The 15,917-nt window shown below is 50.6% G+C and overlaps 1 long non-coding RNA gene across 3 annotated transcripts in view; it reads right to left on the reverse strand.

The window, feature by feature from the left end:
* Window positions 1-11,871, reverse strand: part of LOC140900812 (uncharacterized) — a 37,249-nt gene extending 25,378 nt beyond the window's left edge. For all 3 annotated transcript variants that reach the window (XR_012155720.1, XR_012155722.1, XR_012155721.1), the window contains exon 1: window positions 11,717-11,871. This is a non-coding gene — a long non-coding RNA (uncharacterized lncRNA). The remainder of the gene's footprint in view (window positions 1-11,716) is intronic.
* Window positions 11,872-15,917: the final 4,046 nt, after the last annotated feature.

Consider the following 15,917-nt stretch of genomic DNA (forward strand, 5'->3'; position numbering starts at 1 on the left):
GTTCTAGTGACGCGTAATCACTAGTGAGCTGTCTCTGCCGTTTAACCTTCTACTGGGGCGTCAGGTGACACAGCTGGGAAGTGTAAGATTTGTGGATCACCAGAGGGGGAAATCAACAAAGCTCAGTGCCTCAGTTTCTCTTCCCACCCTTTGTCTAGTTAGTCTGTGAGCTCTGTTGGGAGCGCTCTGCCTCCCACTCTGTGTCTGTGCAGCAGCTGCTACAATGAAGATCTTGATCTCAGTGAGGGTCTGGGCAGCGCCTGGCACTAAGGGGGCCCTGATCTCAGTGAGGGTCTGGGCAGCGCCTGGCACTAAGGGGGCCCTGATCTCAGTGAGGGTTTGGGCAGCGCCCAGCACAATAGGGGCCCTGATTTGGGGTGTAACTTTTAGGCCCTACAGTACTACACATAATAAACTAAACAAGAGTAAGGGGGCTCCTGTAAGACACCTGCTGCTGCTGCTATTTTATTATTTTCTTTTGATTCAGAGCAATAACGAGAGCCCAGGCACCAGCTCCACATACCCCACCCGTTCTTGAAAGAGACAAAACCAAACCCAGGAGCCATTCAGCTCCCCCTTCTACCCAGCTACTCAGCAACCCGACAACTTCTGTCCGTCTCCTCAAACCCTTCCCCAAGGCCAGGTCAAGCAGCTGGCTCCGAAAGCAGAGAGTTCTGGGCTCTGTCACAGCCGGACAGGAGACAAGGAGGTTCGAGCCCTCGCTTGGGGTGTCGGCAGAGCTGCTTCACCACCCAGCTGGGGCAAGGCTCTCTCGGCCTCAGTTTCTCCCTCTCTAAATGGAGCTAATGCTGGCATTGTGAGGCAATGGTGTACTTTAGGTAGCCACCATAGAGAGGACACGCTGAAGCAGCCCCTCAGCTGTATAGACTGAGGTGTAAACCAAAGAGGGGGTTACTACCTTAGATGGAACATATGCAAAGATAGACAGATGCTAGATTGTGTGTGTACCTCCTGCAGCCAAGATATAGTGTGTGTGTGTAAACACCCCCCCCCCCAGCTAGTTCTCAGATCTCTGATCCACAAGTGTGATCCCCCAGTTCTCAGCAACAATTAGAGAGCAGAGACCCTCCTCTTAATAAGGCTTCACACAGCCACGCTGAGCCCGGGAGATTCCATCGCAGCCTGCAGCGCGTGATCGGCCTGAGGGGCGCTTGGTCAGACTCAGTGGAACACGTGGTGGAGTCATCACCTGGCCTGTTTGCTCCAGCCCCAATGCTGCTGCCAACCCCGAGAGCGCAAACTTCATGAGCCAGCCCTCTCCCAAATCCTGAGATTCGCTGACAACCCATGAGATCACATTCACCACAGCAGGGGTGGGTCTTTCTCTTTGCCTCCTAGTTTCTGCCCCTGTAGGGAGCGCTCGGGCCATGTTTTCAAACTGTTCTCTCCAGCCACATTGGCCACAAATGTGCTTTTTTTATGAAAGCCGGGATTTTCATGGGATCACATTAGGGGCTGGGGATTTCAGAAACACACCGAATACCGCCAGCATTGTGAAAGGCAGTGCGGAGAGAGATGGTGTCTCCCACACATCAGTGGGAATTAACTTGATTCTACTTCCTGGGTCTGATTTGCCGCTTCCACTTCGGCAGTGCTCAGGGCCCAGCAGGCCCTGTTGGGACACTCGCGGCCAGATCCTTCTCAGCCCCTAATGGTCTATGGACAAGTGGGCTCTGTGGGGCAGGGACCGTCTTTTGGATCTGTGTCCATACGGCCACAGCAGAGTGGGGTTTTGGTCCATGAGTGGAACTCCTGGGCACTACCGTAATACACCAAACAAACATACAACACACAGGATTCCTGACCCTAGATGCTACCAAATACAAAGGATAAGCATGCTCTCAGGGAGTGGACGTCAGCTTCACAGAGGGATGTACTGAGCCCCACTCCAGAAACAAATGCACACACCCAAAGCTCAGTGCCCCACAGATCCCCACCTGATGCTAAGGCCCCCTTTCGAAGCACGGCCCTTAACCACAACAGGGCCAGGACAATATTCCTTAAAATGTTTGGGGAATAAAAGGAAAGGGGACCCCCTCAATTAAAAGAGAAAGATGGATTGGGAGGGTGGGGGGTGGGAGAGAGCATACAGAATAGCATAGGGAAATTGCAAAGAACAAGGTGAGACCCAAAGGAATAAAAGTCCCCCATGCATGCAGTAATGTACTGGGAAACCTCCCCTCTCTGTGCAAAGGGGGATTGAGCATGGGGGGAGGGACGGAGCTGGATCAGACTTGGGTCCCCCCCCACAGCCGGTCCTACCCTGAGTCTTGCTGAATTAGAAACACAACACACATACACACCGCAGTTCGCAGTCTCAGACCTTGACTCGCTCCCATCTGGATAACGATGGATCCAGCCAGCTCGGCCTACCCACGCCTGCCCCGGGCTGTGGCCGCTACAGAGGGGGTTTTGTTTCAAAGGAAGGGGTCGCGGCATTTTGCTAGGAGACAGATGAAGGATGCGTCAGGTTGGCCTCAGAGTGAACGTGACAGCCAGCAGGGGTGTGCCGGGGAGAGGCCGGAGGCTGACTGTGAGGTCAGAGCTGTGACTGATGTCAAGGTTGTAAAGACAGGTTGCCACGATAAATGGGGTGGTCTAGTGATAAAAGCAGGGGTGGAGGCTGGGAGTCAGGACTCCTGGGTTCTATTCCCACCGCTGTGAGGAGGAGTGGTGTCTAGTGGTTAGAGTGAGGGTGAGACCCAGGAGTCAGAACTTTGGGTTCCATCCCCAGCTCTGAGAGGAAAGCAGGCTCAGAGCAAGTGACGTGTATTCTAGCCCTGGCCCTGGCCCAGCATGTGGCCTAGGGCTGAGAGGAAGAGGGAAACGGAAGTCGGGACTCTTGGGTTCTATTCCTAATTCCGGTCTGGGAGCCTTGTCTAATGGTCAGAGCAGGACTCCTATGTTCTAACCTGGCCTTTTGGACAGGTCACGTCCCTTCTCTGTGCCTCAGTTTCCCTGTCTGTAAAATAGCACTAACCTCAACAGAGCAGGGTAAAGCTTAACCCTTTAACTCTGAGTTCCTGGGATGGACAGCTCAGGAGACAGATAAACTGCGTGTTGTCGTGTTTATTCTGATCCCTTTTAAATTTCCCCTCAGTACTCCTTTTGGTCTGAAAATTAATACTAAAAAAAAAAAGGAAGAAGAAGAAGAGGGAAAAGAGCCTTTACAAATTAAAACCACAGCATCTCTTTGCAAGCACCCAGCGTCCCTTCCTCTTCCAACAGATCACACAACGCTGGCCTCATTTCGTCCAGAGAACCTCTTGTGTCGGAGCCCAGGGCCTGATCCAACAGCCAGTGGAAAGACCCCTGTTGGCTTTGTGTCAGGCCCTGAGAAATAGATTTGGAGACTGCTTCCTAGGATAGCCCAGAGGGGCGTTGTTCTGTGTTTGTGCAGCGCCCGGCACAGTGGGGTGCTGGTCCGTGAGTGGGGTGCCTATGCACTACCGTAATACACCTAATAAATAAATAATAATAACTAGAGAGCAGCTCGACTGGCTGCTCTTAAAAGGGATCTGACTTCTGGGGAGGCAGCGGGTGGAGACCGAAGGCACCGGGAGGAAGCGGAGTGGGAATTTTATCCGAGTAGTGTTAGCTTTCTTCTTAAACTAAGCACCAGGGGCATGGAAAATCCTGTCTGAAACCCCTGCCCCCCCCCCGCACCTGCCAGCAGTGGGTCTCTGCAACCTGACAAGTGTATGACTCAGCCCCTAAAGTAGGACCCTAGTAGTCAGAGACGGCAAAGGCCCACCACAGGAGATGTGTAAGGACCGAGGGTTACAGAGAGAGATTCTGCGCCCAACTCAGTGTGGTCTTATCCCTCACCCAGTCGCTTACACCAGTGCACAAGAGCATTAGCCCAGAGACAGACGGAGCAGGCTTTCCTGGCACAGTTTCACTCTCATGATCTGTGTCACCAGAACTGAAATGTACACATCTCGAGTGCTTTGAACCAGTTTGTGAGGGCTTTCATTTCCCCGCACAATAAACAGCCACTGGGTCAGAACCAGACCCCTGACCCAAATATTCCCGCCCAGCTCTGGGCAAATTCAGATACAAACTTTGTGGCTTAGGCCACTCTCTAGCTGCTGGAACTTCATCGGGTCCAAATTTCTTGTACACAGTTTCTACTATGTGTGTGTACACACACACTGACACACCAATGGCTGGGAGATCTATCGTGTGTATTGTCCAGTTGTGTCAATTAGCAAACAAAGAAGATTACAAAAGAAATTAAAACCAAGGATTCAGCATTCCCACAATGCTCTTTGTTCCCTTATTGTGACAGGTGCCATTTTCTTTTCAGTCTTGAGGGCAGATCATTGAATGGACATTGGGGTATTTTGTTTAACCATTGGCGCCTTACGAGATCTCGCTGCAAAGCTTACTGTGCTGAGAAGTGGGGAGAGGCTGCTAGGTGGGTGGGGTGAGTTGGAGCGAATTATCAACAGTGCGGAGAATTAGCTACATGAGAACTAGCCTGTTCTCCTATGGTTGTGTGGGACACAGAGTTTACATGTTCTCAGTGCTGCTGAAGTCAAAAACCGATACTTATGTTTAGTCATTTTATGCAAGGTTGTCTCGTGGCTAGAGCAGAGGATGGTTTAGGGAGTCAGGACTCCTGAGTTTTACTCTCAGCTGTGATAATTTGTCCAATCTAATGCTCAGAGCCAAGGTGGCTGGGAGTCAGGACTCCTGGGTTCTATTTCTGGCTCTGGGAGGGAAGCGCAATCTAGTGTTTAGAGTAAGGCTGTGGATTAACTGCAGTTAACTCACGTGATTAACTCAAAAAAATTAACTGTGATTAAAAAAATTAATCACAATTAATCGCACTGTTAAACAATAGAATACCCACTGAAATGTATTAAATATTTTTGGATGTTTTTCTACATTTTCATATATATTGATTTCTATTGCAACACAGAATACAAAGTGCACAGTGCTCACTTTATAGCATTATTTTTTATTACAAATATTTGCACTGTAAAAATGATAAACAAAATAAATAGTATTTTTCAATTCACCTCATACAAGTACCATCGTGCAATCTCTTTATCGTGACAGTGTAACTTACAAATGTAGATTTTTTTTGTTACATAACTGCACTCAAAACCAAAACCATGTAAAACTTTAGAGCCTACAAGTCCACTCAGTCCTACTTCTTGTTCAGCCAATTGCTCAGACAAACAAGTTTGTTTACATTTACAGGAGATAATGCTGCCCGCTTCTTATTTACAATGTCACCGCATGGCACTTTTGCAGCTGGCATTGCAAGGTATTTACATGCCAGATATACTAAACATTCCTATGCCCCTTCATGCTTTGGCCACCATTCCAGAGGACATGCTTCCATGCTGATGATGCTCATTAAAAAAAAATATGCGTTAATTAAATTTGTGACTGAGCTCCTTGGGGGAGAATTGTACATCTCCTGCTCTGTTTCACCCGCATTCTGCCCTGTATTTCATGTCATGGCCGTCTCAGATGCTAACCCAGCACATGTTGTTCATTTTAAGAACTCTTTCACAGCAGATTTGACAAAATGCAAAAAAGGTACAGATGTGAGATTTCTAAAGATAGCTACAGCACTCGACCCAAGGTTTAAGAATCTGAAGTGCCTTCCAGAATCTGATCGGGACGGGGTGTGGAGCGTGCTTTCAGAAGTCTTAAAAGAGCAACACTCAAATGCGGAAACTACAGAACCCGAACCACCAAAAAAGAAAATCAAACTTCTGCTGGTGGCATCTGACTCAGAGGATGAAAACGAACGTGCGTCAGTCCACACTGCTTTGGATTGTTATTGAGCAGGACCCGTCATCAGCACAGACACATGTTCCCTGGAATGGTGGTTGAAGCATGAAGGGACATATGAATCTTTAGTGCATCTGGCACATAAATATCTTGCGATGCTGGCTACAACAGTGCCATGAGAACGCCTGTTCTCACTTCCTGTTGACATTGTAAATAAGAAGCGGGCAACATTGTCTCCTGCAAATTGTAACCAAACTTGTTTATCTGAGCGATCAGCTGAAGTAGGACTGAGTGGACTTGTAGGTTCTAAAGTTTTACATAGTTTTATTTTTGAATGCAGGTATTTTTGTACATCATCCTAAATTTGTAAGTTCAACTTTCATGATAAAGAGATTGCCTTGCAGTACTTGTATGAGGTGAAATGAAATGTACTATTTCTTTTGTTTGTCACAGTGCAAATATTTGTAATCAGACATAAATATAAAGTGAGCACAGTACACGCTGTATTCCGTGTTGTAATTGAAATCAATATAAACAGGTTTAGATGGAAATTAGCTCCTTGTGCAAGAACAATGTCCCTGTGTCTCAGAGAGAGCTTTTCAAAGGGGGCTCTGGTATGATTCCAGTCAGGGCCCGTTACTGTGGGTGGCTGGCAGCCATGGCACGCCATCTTCTAACTTCGCTGAGACCATACCGGGGGGAGATTGAGCCTTCGTCAGCCCAGCGAGGGCCGTCAGTGGGCACCCGCCACAGCTTACCGCTGAGATCTTTCTCTCCGCACTAGGGTGGTGGAGGCTTCCCAGTGTCTCATGCCTCTCAGCTGGAGATAGGCCCCAGCCAACGCCCAGGGCCCTGACTCTGATCTGGCGTAAATCTAAAGGAGCTCAACGAGAAAGGAGAAAACCCCAGTGAGATCAGAATCAGGCCCCAGGTCATGGGGGATATTTGGATGTGAAAAGTAACACTACTGTGATTCAGATCTCTGCTTTCCTCTCTTGTGGCTGGGACATGTGTCAATCTCAGCCCCACATATATCCCCATCTGCCCAGTCAAACCTGCTCCCATCCAGCTTTGGAATTGATCACCACTTATTTCTGCCAGGAAAAACAGGCTGTGAAATGCAGTCAACGAAGGACGGGGGGAACACCCCCAAGAGCTACCCCTCAGCTCCCCACCCCTCTGCCAAACCTTGTAACCAAGAGCCAACCCTCTGCCGCTGAAGGGGATTCTGCCTGCGCAAAGACCTCACAGCTATATCCCAGGGGCCGATGGGCCTGTGGGTGACCCCAGCGCACCCAGAGCTGATTGACAGGGCGTGGCCCTGCCACCTAGGGGGGATATTTGAGGAAGAAGCCCCTTGACCCACTGGGTCAAGCAGGTCCCAAGCCCAGGGGGGTCCCAGAGACAAGTCCCTCGGTTCAGCAAGTGGGAGAAGGAACTGGGCGTAAAGAAATCAACCCAGGCAGCCCTTTCCGCTCTTGCCAACCTGCAGCCCCATGGAGAGAGGGGTCCCAGGAGGGGGTGGCATCTGTGCTTGGGGCTGCCCGGGCTGGAGGAGGCAGCCTTTACCAAGTGGCGCATGCGGCAGGGGAAACTGAAGTCCCGGTCCACGGAGGGGCGGGGGGGGGAAGAACTGACTCAGAAAGTGCTTGCTAAGGCCTGGGGCCTGCCGTAAAGGCCGTTGGGGACAGTGGAAAAGCTCCCATTGACCTCAGTGGGTGAGGCCCTGACAACTTGATAGCCCCAAAAGGTGTGGGGTGTGTGTGCCCACACCCGTGTGTGTGTGTGAGTGTGAGCACAGGTGAGTGTGCCCGAGTGCGTGGGCATAGGAGAAATCACCTTGCCGAGAAGCTGAGCATCAAATCCCCCAGAAGTCAGCTGAGCTCCCAGCCTCCCACAGGAGCGGGCCCACTCCTGGTCTTGCAAGAGTGCTAGATCGCCCGCCAGTGTCCACGGGGGTGGCTCTGCTCCCCCGGAAAAAGGCCCTGGCTGGGGCAGGAAACAATTATCGGGATTGGCCCTACCCTCTGCCTCCCATTCAGAGATCGCCAGGTGTGTGAAATCGAGCTGCGTTCTCTGAGGCGGAGGGGGACGACTTGCCCAAGGTGTCCCCATGAGCGGGAGGGAACAAACCAGATTCCCCAATGACCCGGCCTGTGCTCTCACTGCTAGACAACGCTCCCTTTCCCAAATAGCCGCAGCCCAAAGCAAAGCCCCCCAGACCCAAAGGGAGCGAACATGTCCCAAATGTGTTCTCAGGGTGTGAAATCAGGATCCACATGGAATTACAGGTGGGAGGAGAGTCCTTCCCCTGTGCATGTCCATAGGCTTAGCATCAGGTCCTCGTTGTGCAATAGGGACCCATTGCTGGGATTTAACTCGACCCACCCTGAGCTGCCAGGTTCTCCCAGCTCCTGCTAACAGCTACAGGAGTGGAGGGTGCCCTGTGCTGCACAGGATATGGTGACCTCCCCCTTGGGGGCCAGTCCGCTGCAGGCAGCAGACTCCTAGCGGGACTCTGAGCTGGCTGCTCCTTCCCAAGGCCCATAAATACCAGCTGGACTCCTATTCACGGCCTCACTTTTGCTGTATGACCTATCCGCTGAGTCCCTCTGCGCACGGATCCCTGCCTGCTTTAAACAAAGGGAGCTTGTTTCTTATCCAGGGAAGGGGCTTTTTTCAGGGGCCTCTTTATTTTATTTTGCAAGAAAAAAGAGCACCAAAAAAATAAATAAATAAAGCTGAGCTCAGCTTTGAAACACAACCCAAGCTTCCTGGGGCTGCCCGCCCCCACAACTTCACACTGGGGAGGTGGTGGCGGGGCAGTGAGAGGGTCACCCCAATTCCCCTCGTTTGCAATCAAATTCAGAGTGAGAGCCAGATGTGCTCAGAGGGATCAAAAATGTCTTGGCCTTTTTAGGGTCATGAGGAGAAAAATCCCACGAGCCCCTTAGAGAAACCCCAGACCACGCGGGTGCTTTTCCCGCACGGCTCTACGGGCTGCTCATGGCAGTGGTCAGAGGCATCCAGATTCATGCGGGTCGCTGCTGCATCTGGCTGTAATGTGCAGGGCTTAACTCGAGGCAAACAAATCCAGCACTGTGTCTTCAGATCCTATCGCGGGAACCCCACCCAGCAACGAGACTTTCACAAAACGGGGAGAGAAAGATTGACGGGTGACAGGGGCACCTTGGGCTAGATCCAGAACCCATTCAGGTCAAGTTGCTAGGGCCCTCTGGATGGCGGACGGCGTTTATAAAGGAAAGCGAGTCGATATGCAGGAAAAGTCTGGTACTTGTCATGGGGTAGGAGCATTAATGGGGCGAGCGGCCACACAGCAAAGGGGGACCTCTGAGACATGACCCCACCCTGAGTTCCCCACTGCATTAGAAAGCCAATTAATGCCCCTCTCTTCCCACAGAGAGACTCCTTTACCCGCAGGAGGGGCTGCGCTGCGCTCGAGCGACTAGTTTAGGGCTGCTATTGCTACGGGTTTGGGCAAGGCCTGACTCTGAGGCAGGCAGTCTGGTGCTGCAGCCTGGGCCGTATGCCCTTGAGTGTGTGTGAGTGTGTGTGTGTGTGTGTGTGTGTGGTCGGGGGGGTTGGCTATGGGCTGGGGGCTGACTGGGCCCACCAGGTGGCTGGGAAGAGGTGGAAATTTAATGTGATTCTAACTGGCATGGGGTGCCTTCCCCAGGTAAACAGCAACCCGAGGGAAAGACAGACCCGTCGAGATGGTGTCTAAAGCTCATCTGTGGCTCAGAGAATACTTTGTTCTCCACCTTAGCTATGATACGTTTGAGAGAGCACCTTATGGTCACACGGCAAAGTGGTCTCGGGCTCCCCCCAAGCCAAGACCTCGCTGGCTGATCCTCACTCCTGGGCAGACTAAAGCCTCAGCAATTGTGTGTCCCTGTTTTTTACGTCACAAAGGAAACCGAATTTTGGCCCACGAGTCATTTACTGGGACCAGCCCAGGAGCCGAAAAGGAGGGAAATGACACACCAAAAAAAAAAAAAAAAAAAAAAGTTCCGTCTCTTGCCACAGTCTCGTGATGCAGGGCTGCTGGGGCGTTGGCAGGGGAGATTGACGACAGACTGATGGCGGGGTCCAAGCCCCCTAGGGTGCGCCCTCCCCAGGCAAAAGGCCTGATTCTGCTCAGCCGCAGGGAGCCGATGGCGCCATGCGAAGGGTCTGCGAGCCCCATCCCCTTCCCCGTCTGGCGGGGCAGCACAAAATCAATCTTGCCCACACCCAGTTTTGTTTGTTTTTTTAACAAGCACGGCAGTGTCTTCGCGCTGCTCACGGCATTTCCAGCCGCCCTGGCCAGATCCTTCCAGGAATTCTGCTGATTTCCACCGGTGTCAGATCCAGCCCCAAGTCCTAAGAAACTGAGCACCAACCAACTCTAGACAGTGGTGGGCTAGCAAAGGAGACGCCACACCATCCAGGCGCATCGTGCCAGCCACCAGAACGCTTGGATTTTTATTCTGCTTCACAATCACGCACGTGGTTTATTCATATTTTAACCAGGCCCCTTTGGACAACACCCAGTCCCTGGGCATGCCGGCCACCCTCACTTCCACGCCAGCTTTATTTATGAAACAGCTGAGCTGATGTCCTGAAGCTGAAAGATGCCTGGTGCGGGAAACTGAGAGTGTGTGCGCGTGTGAATGCCTGGGATCGTAATTTACGAGGATCAGAATACTTAAGCACACAAAAGGGAAGGGAGAAAGATCCAAGGAAAGAATGAATCATGGTAGAAAGAGACATGGGCCAAGTCAAATAGGTGGCTAAAATCCCCTCCCACGTTCAGCCATTAGAGCTGCTTTGAGGGTTTGCGCTGGGTACCAACTCCACTTCATCCTTGACTCCCCCACCCAGCGATCTCACATCCCTTTCCAGTTGTCCTTATATAACTCAGCGGTAGGCGGTTATACAACTACAAAGGGGGACTGGGGAGAGGGAAAAGCCAAAACGCCTCCTGGCAAAACTTCTCTTGGAGTTTGCCTTTTGGTAAATTCGACAGGAGAAGGTTGGATTTTCTGTCTCTGCCCCCCTGCCCCCCAATTCCCCCATCCTTCCAGCCACAATGTTAAGAAGCCCCTTCCTGGTTTTGATTTATTCTGATTTGGTTGCCGATTTCACAGCACACCCGTTTCCGCCCACCTTCCCTTCTCCCCCCACCACCTGGAGAACAGCTAATGTCCCATCATACCCTGAGCCCTCGCCAAATGTCACCACTGAACCCGACTCGAAATGTTACAAGCTGAGAGCTTTGATAGAGATTCCCTCCTTGCAACTGAAACTGATGGCTTCTGCCTTGAACCTTCCACCCCCGAGGAAATCCGTCTGCACTGCACAGTCGTGCCTGCGGCCTGAGGAGTGTCCCCTCCACTCCTGTCAGAGTGACCTTCCAAAACTGGGCAAGAGGCCACTTTGCCAGAGCTGCTTTGGTTCATTGCAATGGACAATATGGGGTTAAACTCGCGCAAACAGAACCAAGACACTCCTAAAAGAAAAAAAACCCACACTCCACCCTCTCTAAATTCTTTCCATCCGCGCAAGAATAAGCCTGGTTTTGTTGTTTACATTTATATTATATATATAAATATTCCACTTTAGCCCAACTTTTCCCACCACTGGAATAATATAGAAGGGGCAGATTCTGCTCGCAGTTACAGCAGCCTAAATGTAAATCAGAATCTGGCCACCACCAAATTGAGACCATGTCAAGAATTTCCCCCGTGTGCTGGGGAGCTGCACGTTGTTTTCAACGTAGGCAGGGAATGAAACCCCACCGAAACATGGGCCTGCTTTTCCAACAAAGATCCACGTTTTGGAGAGCATAAAAATATTATTTAATCTCTCCACTTAGAAAAAAATACAGCTGATCTAAAGAGATGGACAAAATCAACAGAAACCCCAAGAAGTTACTTACCAGTTTGGAAATTCTTCGCTGCAAAAGCCATGATCTGCAGGTTTCCCCATATAATTCCACTGTGAAAGACAGAGGAAAGACAGACAGACAGACAGAAAGACAGAAGAATCTTTCTCCAGCTGCCTAAAGCCAGGCTGGGAGCTTACCCACCTAAAGTCACTGACTTTTACTCAAAGAAGGGAAATCCTTTTTAAAACCTTAGCCCCACCCACCTTGCTAATTACGAGGGCAGACGGACAGATGAGGCAGGAGGTGGGAGGGGCCTACTTACAGTAATGTGTGGAGTATGACTCCCTTTCACGTCTGCTGGACCTGCTGACTCAGTGGGAGGCAGGCCAGGGCACAGGATCGGGATTCCTTCCAGGAAACACGATTTTGCAGGGGAGAGTAGCCCCAGCAACACTCTGGAAAAAGGGGATCTAACCCACCCATCCCATCGGAGCTGGGCTCAGATCTGGAGCTGGAGCCGAACGCCCCCACAGATCTGGTGTGGTTGTGAGTGCAAGCGCAGAGACGGGGCCCTAACCCTAATATTCAGGCTGTTCAGGTCCAGGGGGTTTGTCCCTAGAGAATCTTCTGATCTAAGAAGCTTTCTCGGAGCAAAATGAACGGAAGCAATTCCTGATATTCCCTGCCTTGCATGGTCTGAAGCACACTGGGTTGAAAGCAAAGGCTCTTCCCCTGGGGACCATGCTGAAAAGAGCCTGTGGTTTTTGGGAAGTTTGCCTAGGAGATGACAAATGAGGATGGAGATACAGTAGATTCAGATCATATGGAGACAGGCGCTAGGGAACAGCCTAAGTCAATGGGCTGTACAAACACGGAACAAAAAGACAGGCCTTTCCCAGAGAGTTTCCAATTCAAACCTGAAGCCAAGGGTAATTTTACTCCCATCTAGAGCACTGGACTATGACTCAGCAGACCTGGGCTCTATTCCCGCCTCCGCCACTGGCCTGCTGTGTGACCTGGACAAGTCACTTACCCCTCCATGCCTCAGTTTCCGCATCTATAAAATGGGGATAATGATACTGACCTCCTTTGGAAAATGCTTTGAAATCGACTGATGAAACGCCCTGTATAAGTGCTACGCATTGTTATCATTAGGCACAGTGGTAATGTTAAATTCACGAGTAAGTGTTTGCAAGATTGGCGCCTAAACTGTTTGGCAGTTATGCCCATGGCACCTCGTCCGGACTGTGGTATCACTCACCCCAAGCATTCAGGAATCACGAGCCAGGGAGCCTCCTCCTTGGATCATGAGCTCAGGTTAAAAACCATGAGGTTTTTTCATATGATATTTGGGGTTCTTTTAATCTACCTTCTGGTTTCTGAGCCTTCAAGATGCACTCAGGTCACACCTTCAAGCTTTTCCCTGCAACCACGAGAAGTATTTCTTGAAACAAAAGCTGAGATGCTTAAGCAATCACCTGACTCTGGGAGCTGGGCCTTTATGAAATGTGCCAAATATCCCAGACTCACAATACAGTCACAAGAGTTGGCAAGACTGGGATTGGATCCTACCATTGAAAGGAAAAAAGGCTCAATGGTCAGGGTGCTAGTCAAGGACCCAGGAGACCTGGGCTCAATTCCCTGCTTTGCCCCGGGCTCCCTGGCTGACCTTGGGCAAGTCACTGCAGCTCTGTGCCTCAGTTTCCCTATCTGTACAATGGGAATAATAGCACAACCCTGCCTCCTGGGGAGTGTAAGGATAAATGTGATAAATATTGTGGGATGCCCAGACAAATACCTTAGCTAGATTGTGTTACGGTCTGTGGGGAACAGCCTGCAATCTGATCTGCTTCGGTGGAGCCCTTGCAGGATCAGACCTTAAAGACAGAGACAGCCAGATGCGTCTTCAAAATATATCCTGCCTGCCCCTCCATCCAGCGATCATTAATTGGCTGGTTTCTTACAGCTGTCAGGTGCCAGTGGGTCCCAAGGAGGAGAGGTGAGAGGTGCTAGGGACAAGTCCAGGGAAGAGACACAGGGGTAAGGAGAGCTGGCAGCCAGGCAGTCACGGTTGGCAGGGTGGAGATGGGGCAACATGATAGGACATGACTCAAGAGTAGAAGAGTGGAAAAGATCTGAATTGGGGGGAGGGGTGTGATGTGCTCAGAGAGATGATCTCAGCCCAAGGAGGGAGTGCAGGAGAGCTGGAGGGGTCAGTAGGAGGCTGAAGGAGAGGATGGTAAGAAGAGGGGGGACCGAAGGAAGAAAGACGGGAAGACGACAAAATCATCACTGCTGAAGTTTGCAGATGACCCAAAAATTGGGGGAGGGCAATGAAAAGAACAGGTCACTTGTTCCGAGTGACCTGGGTCCAAGCAAACCATGTGCATTCTAACTGCAAATGTGTACGTCTCAGAACAAAGCCTGTCGGCCATACTTACAGGATGGGGGACTCTGAAAAAGATTTGGGGGCTGTGGTGGAGAATCAGCTGAACACAAGCTCCCTGCGTGACACTGTGGCCAAAAGGGATACGGCCATCCCGGGATGCATAAACAAGGGAATCTCAAGTAGGAGCAGAGAGATTATATTACCTCTATATTTGTCACTGGCGTGTCCGCTCCTGGAACACTGTGTCTAGTTTTGGTGCCCACGGGTCAAGAAGGGTGTTGCTAAATTGGAGCGGGTTCAGAGAAGAGCCATGAGAATGACTGAAGGATTAGAAACCCTGCCTCACAATGATGAGTTAAATAGACTGAGCTCTTTGAGTTTAACAAAGAGAAGGTTAAGGGCTGACTTCACTACAGTCTATAAGTATCTACATGGGGAACCAGTCTTTGACAATGGGCTCTTCAGGCTAGCAGAGGAAAGTCTAACACCGTCCAGTGGCAAGAAGCTGAAGCCAGACAAATTCAGACATTTTTAATAGTGACAGTAATTAGCCACTGCAACCATCTACCAAGGGTCATGGTGGATGCTCCCTCACTGGCAATTTTTAAATGAGGATTGGATGTGTTCCCAAAAGCTCAGCTCTAGGAATTATTGTGGGGCAGTTCTCTGGCCTTGAACTCTATGAATCTATGGATCCGTGAGAGCGGTTTGGGTTTACCTTCCTGCAGAAAGATCTGGCATGTAAATCAAACACCATGGGATGAGGGGAGATGTGTCCAGATGGCAATGTAATCTAGTGGTTAAAACGGGGGGGGACTCAGGACTCTGGGTTCTGTGCCCAGCTCTGGGAAGGGAGTGGTGTCTAGTGGTTAGAGCGGGGGGACTGGGAGTAGGGGGTGTAATGCTTGGAATGGGGGAGTAGGACTGAGGGTCTCCTGGAGTCTATTCCCAAATCCAGGAGGGGAGTGTGGGATGGTGGTTAGACAGGGGGTCTGGGAATCAGGGCGCCCGAGTTCTGTTCCAAGCTCTGGGAGAGGAGTGAGGTCTAGTAGCTGTTGGGAAAGGGAGGAGGGGGGAATTTCAGGATTGCTGGGCTCTGTCCCTAGTTCTGCCGTGGATTAATGGTGCTACATATTATAATCATTGTACAGAGAGGGCCCATCGTCCCAGTGTGGGTGCGGGTTTGGATTTCAAATCCCCCTTTGTTTCCTGGATGCCTAGCCCTGCTAGGGCTTTGGCCCCGGCCTGTTTCTGGTCCCAGCCCCATTCCTGCTGAGTGAGTTATGGGTGTTGTTATTTAACCTTTGAGAGGGTTTTTTATTATTATTTTATTTTTTATTTCAAAACCCAAAAGCCTAATTGCTGCCTGTGTAGGAGGTGCTGATTGACTCAACAGTTACGCACCTTTGGGGATCTGTTATCAGGAGCGAAGATCAACACTGAAGCTCTGCTTCTCCAATTGTGCAAGGGGAAATGCTGGCGGGCTCGCACATTGGCCAGGAGTATGGCGAGGGGACGGCTGTTGCCCAGACTCCATGGGATTATTCCAGCCGGAGTAATTTACAGACTACCTGCCTGAAAAATAAATAAATACACAAATCCCCTCATTTGCGGCCAAGATTTTCTTTGTCTTCCTAAACAACTGGTGCAAGTTGTTAAGACAGCTGCCAAGTTCCACTTCAGAGGTGGCTGCATTTCAGTGGTGGGAAAGTGATGCCTACATACACAGTTTGCAAAATGCTATAACAATCCTTGAATACAGACCCTGTAGGGATGGCAAGAATGCTTTAGGGGCTTGCACAAGCTGTCTAGACTACAGGGATTGCTGGGATCATCCTTCGCTGAGAGGCAGCCACCTCTGGG

This window comes from Lepidochelys kempii, chromosome 20 (assembly GCF_965140265.1).
Source record: "Lepidochelys kempii isolate rLepKem1 chromosome 20, rLepKem1.hap2, whole genome shotgun sequence".
Lineage (NCBI taxonomy): Eukaryota > Metazoa > Chordata > Testudines > Cheloniidae > Lepidochelys > Lepidochelys kempii.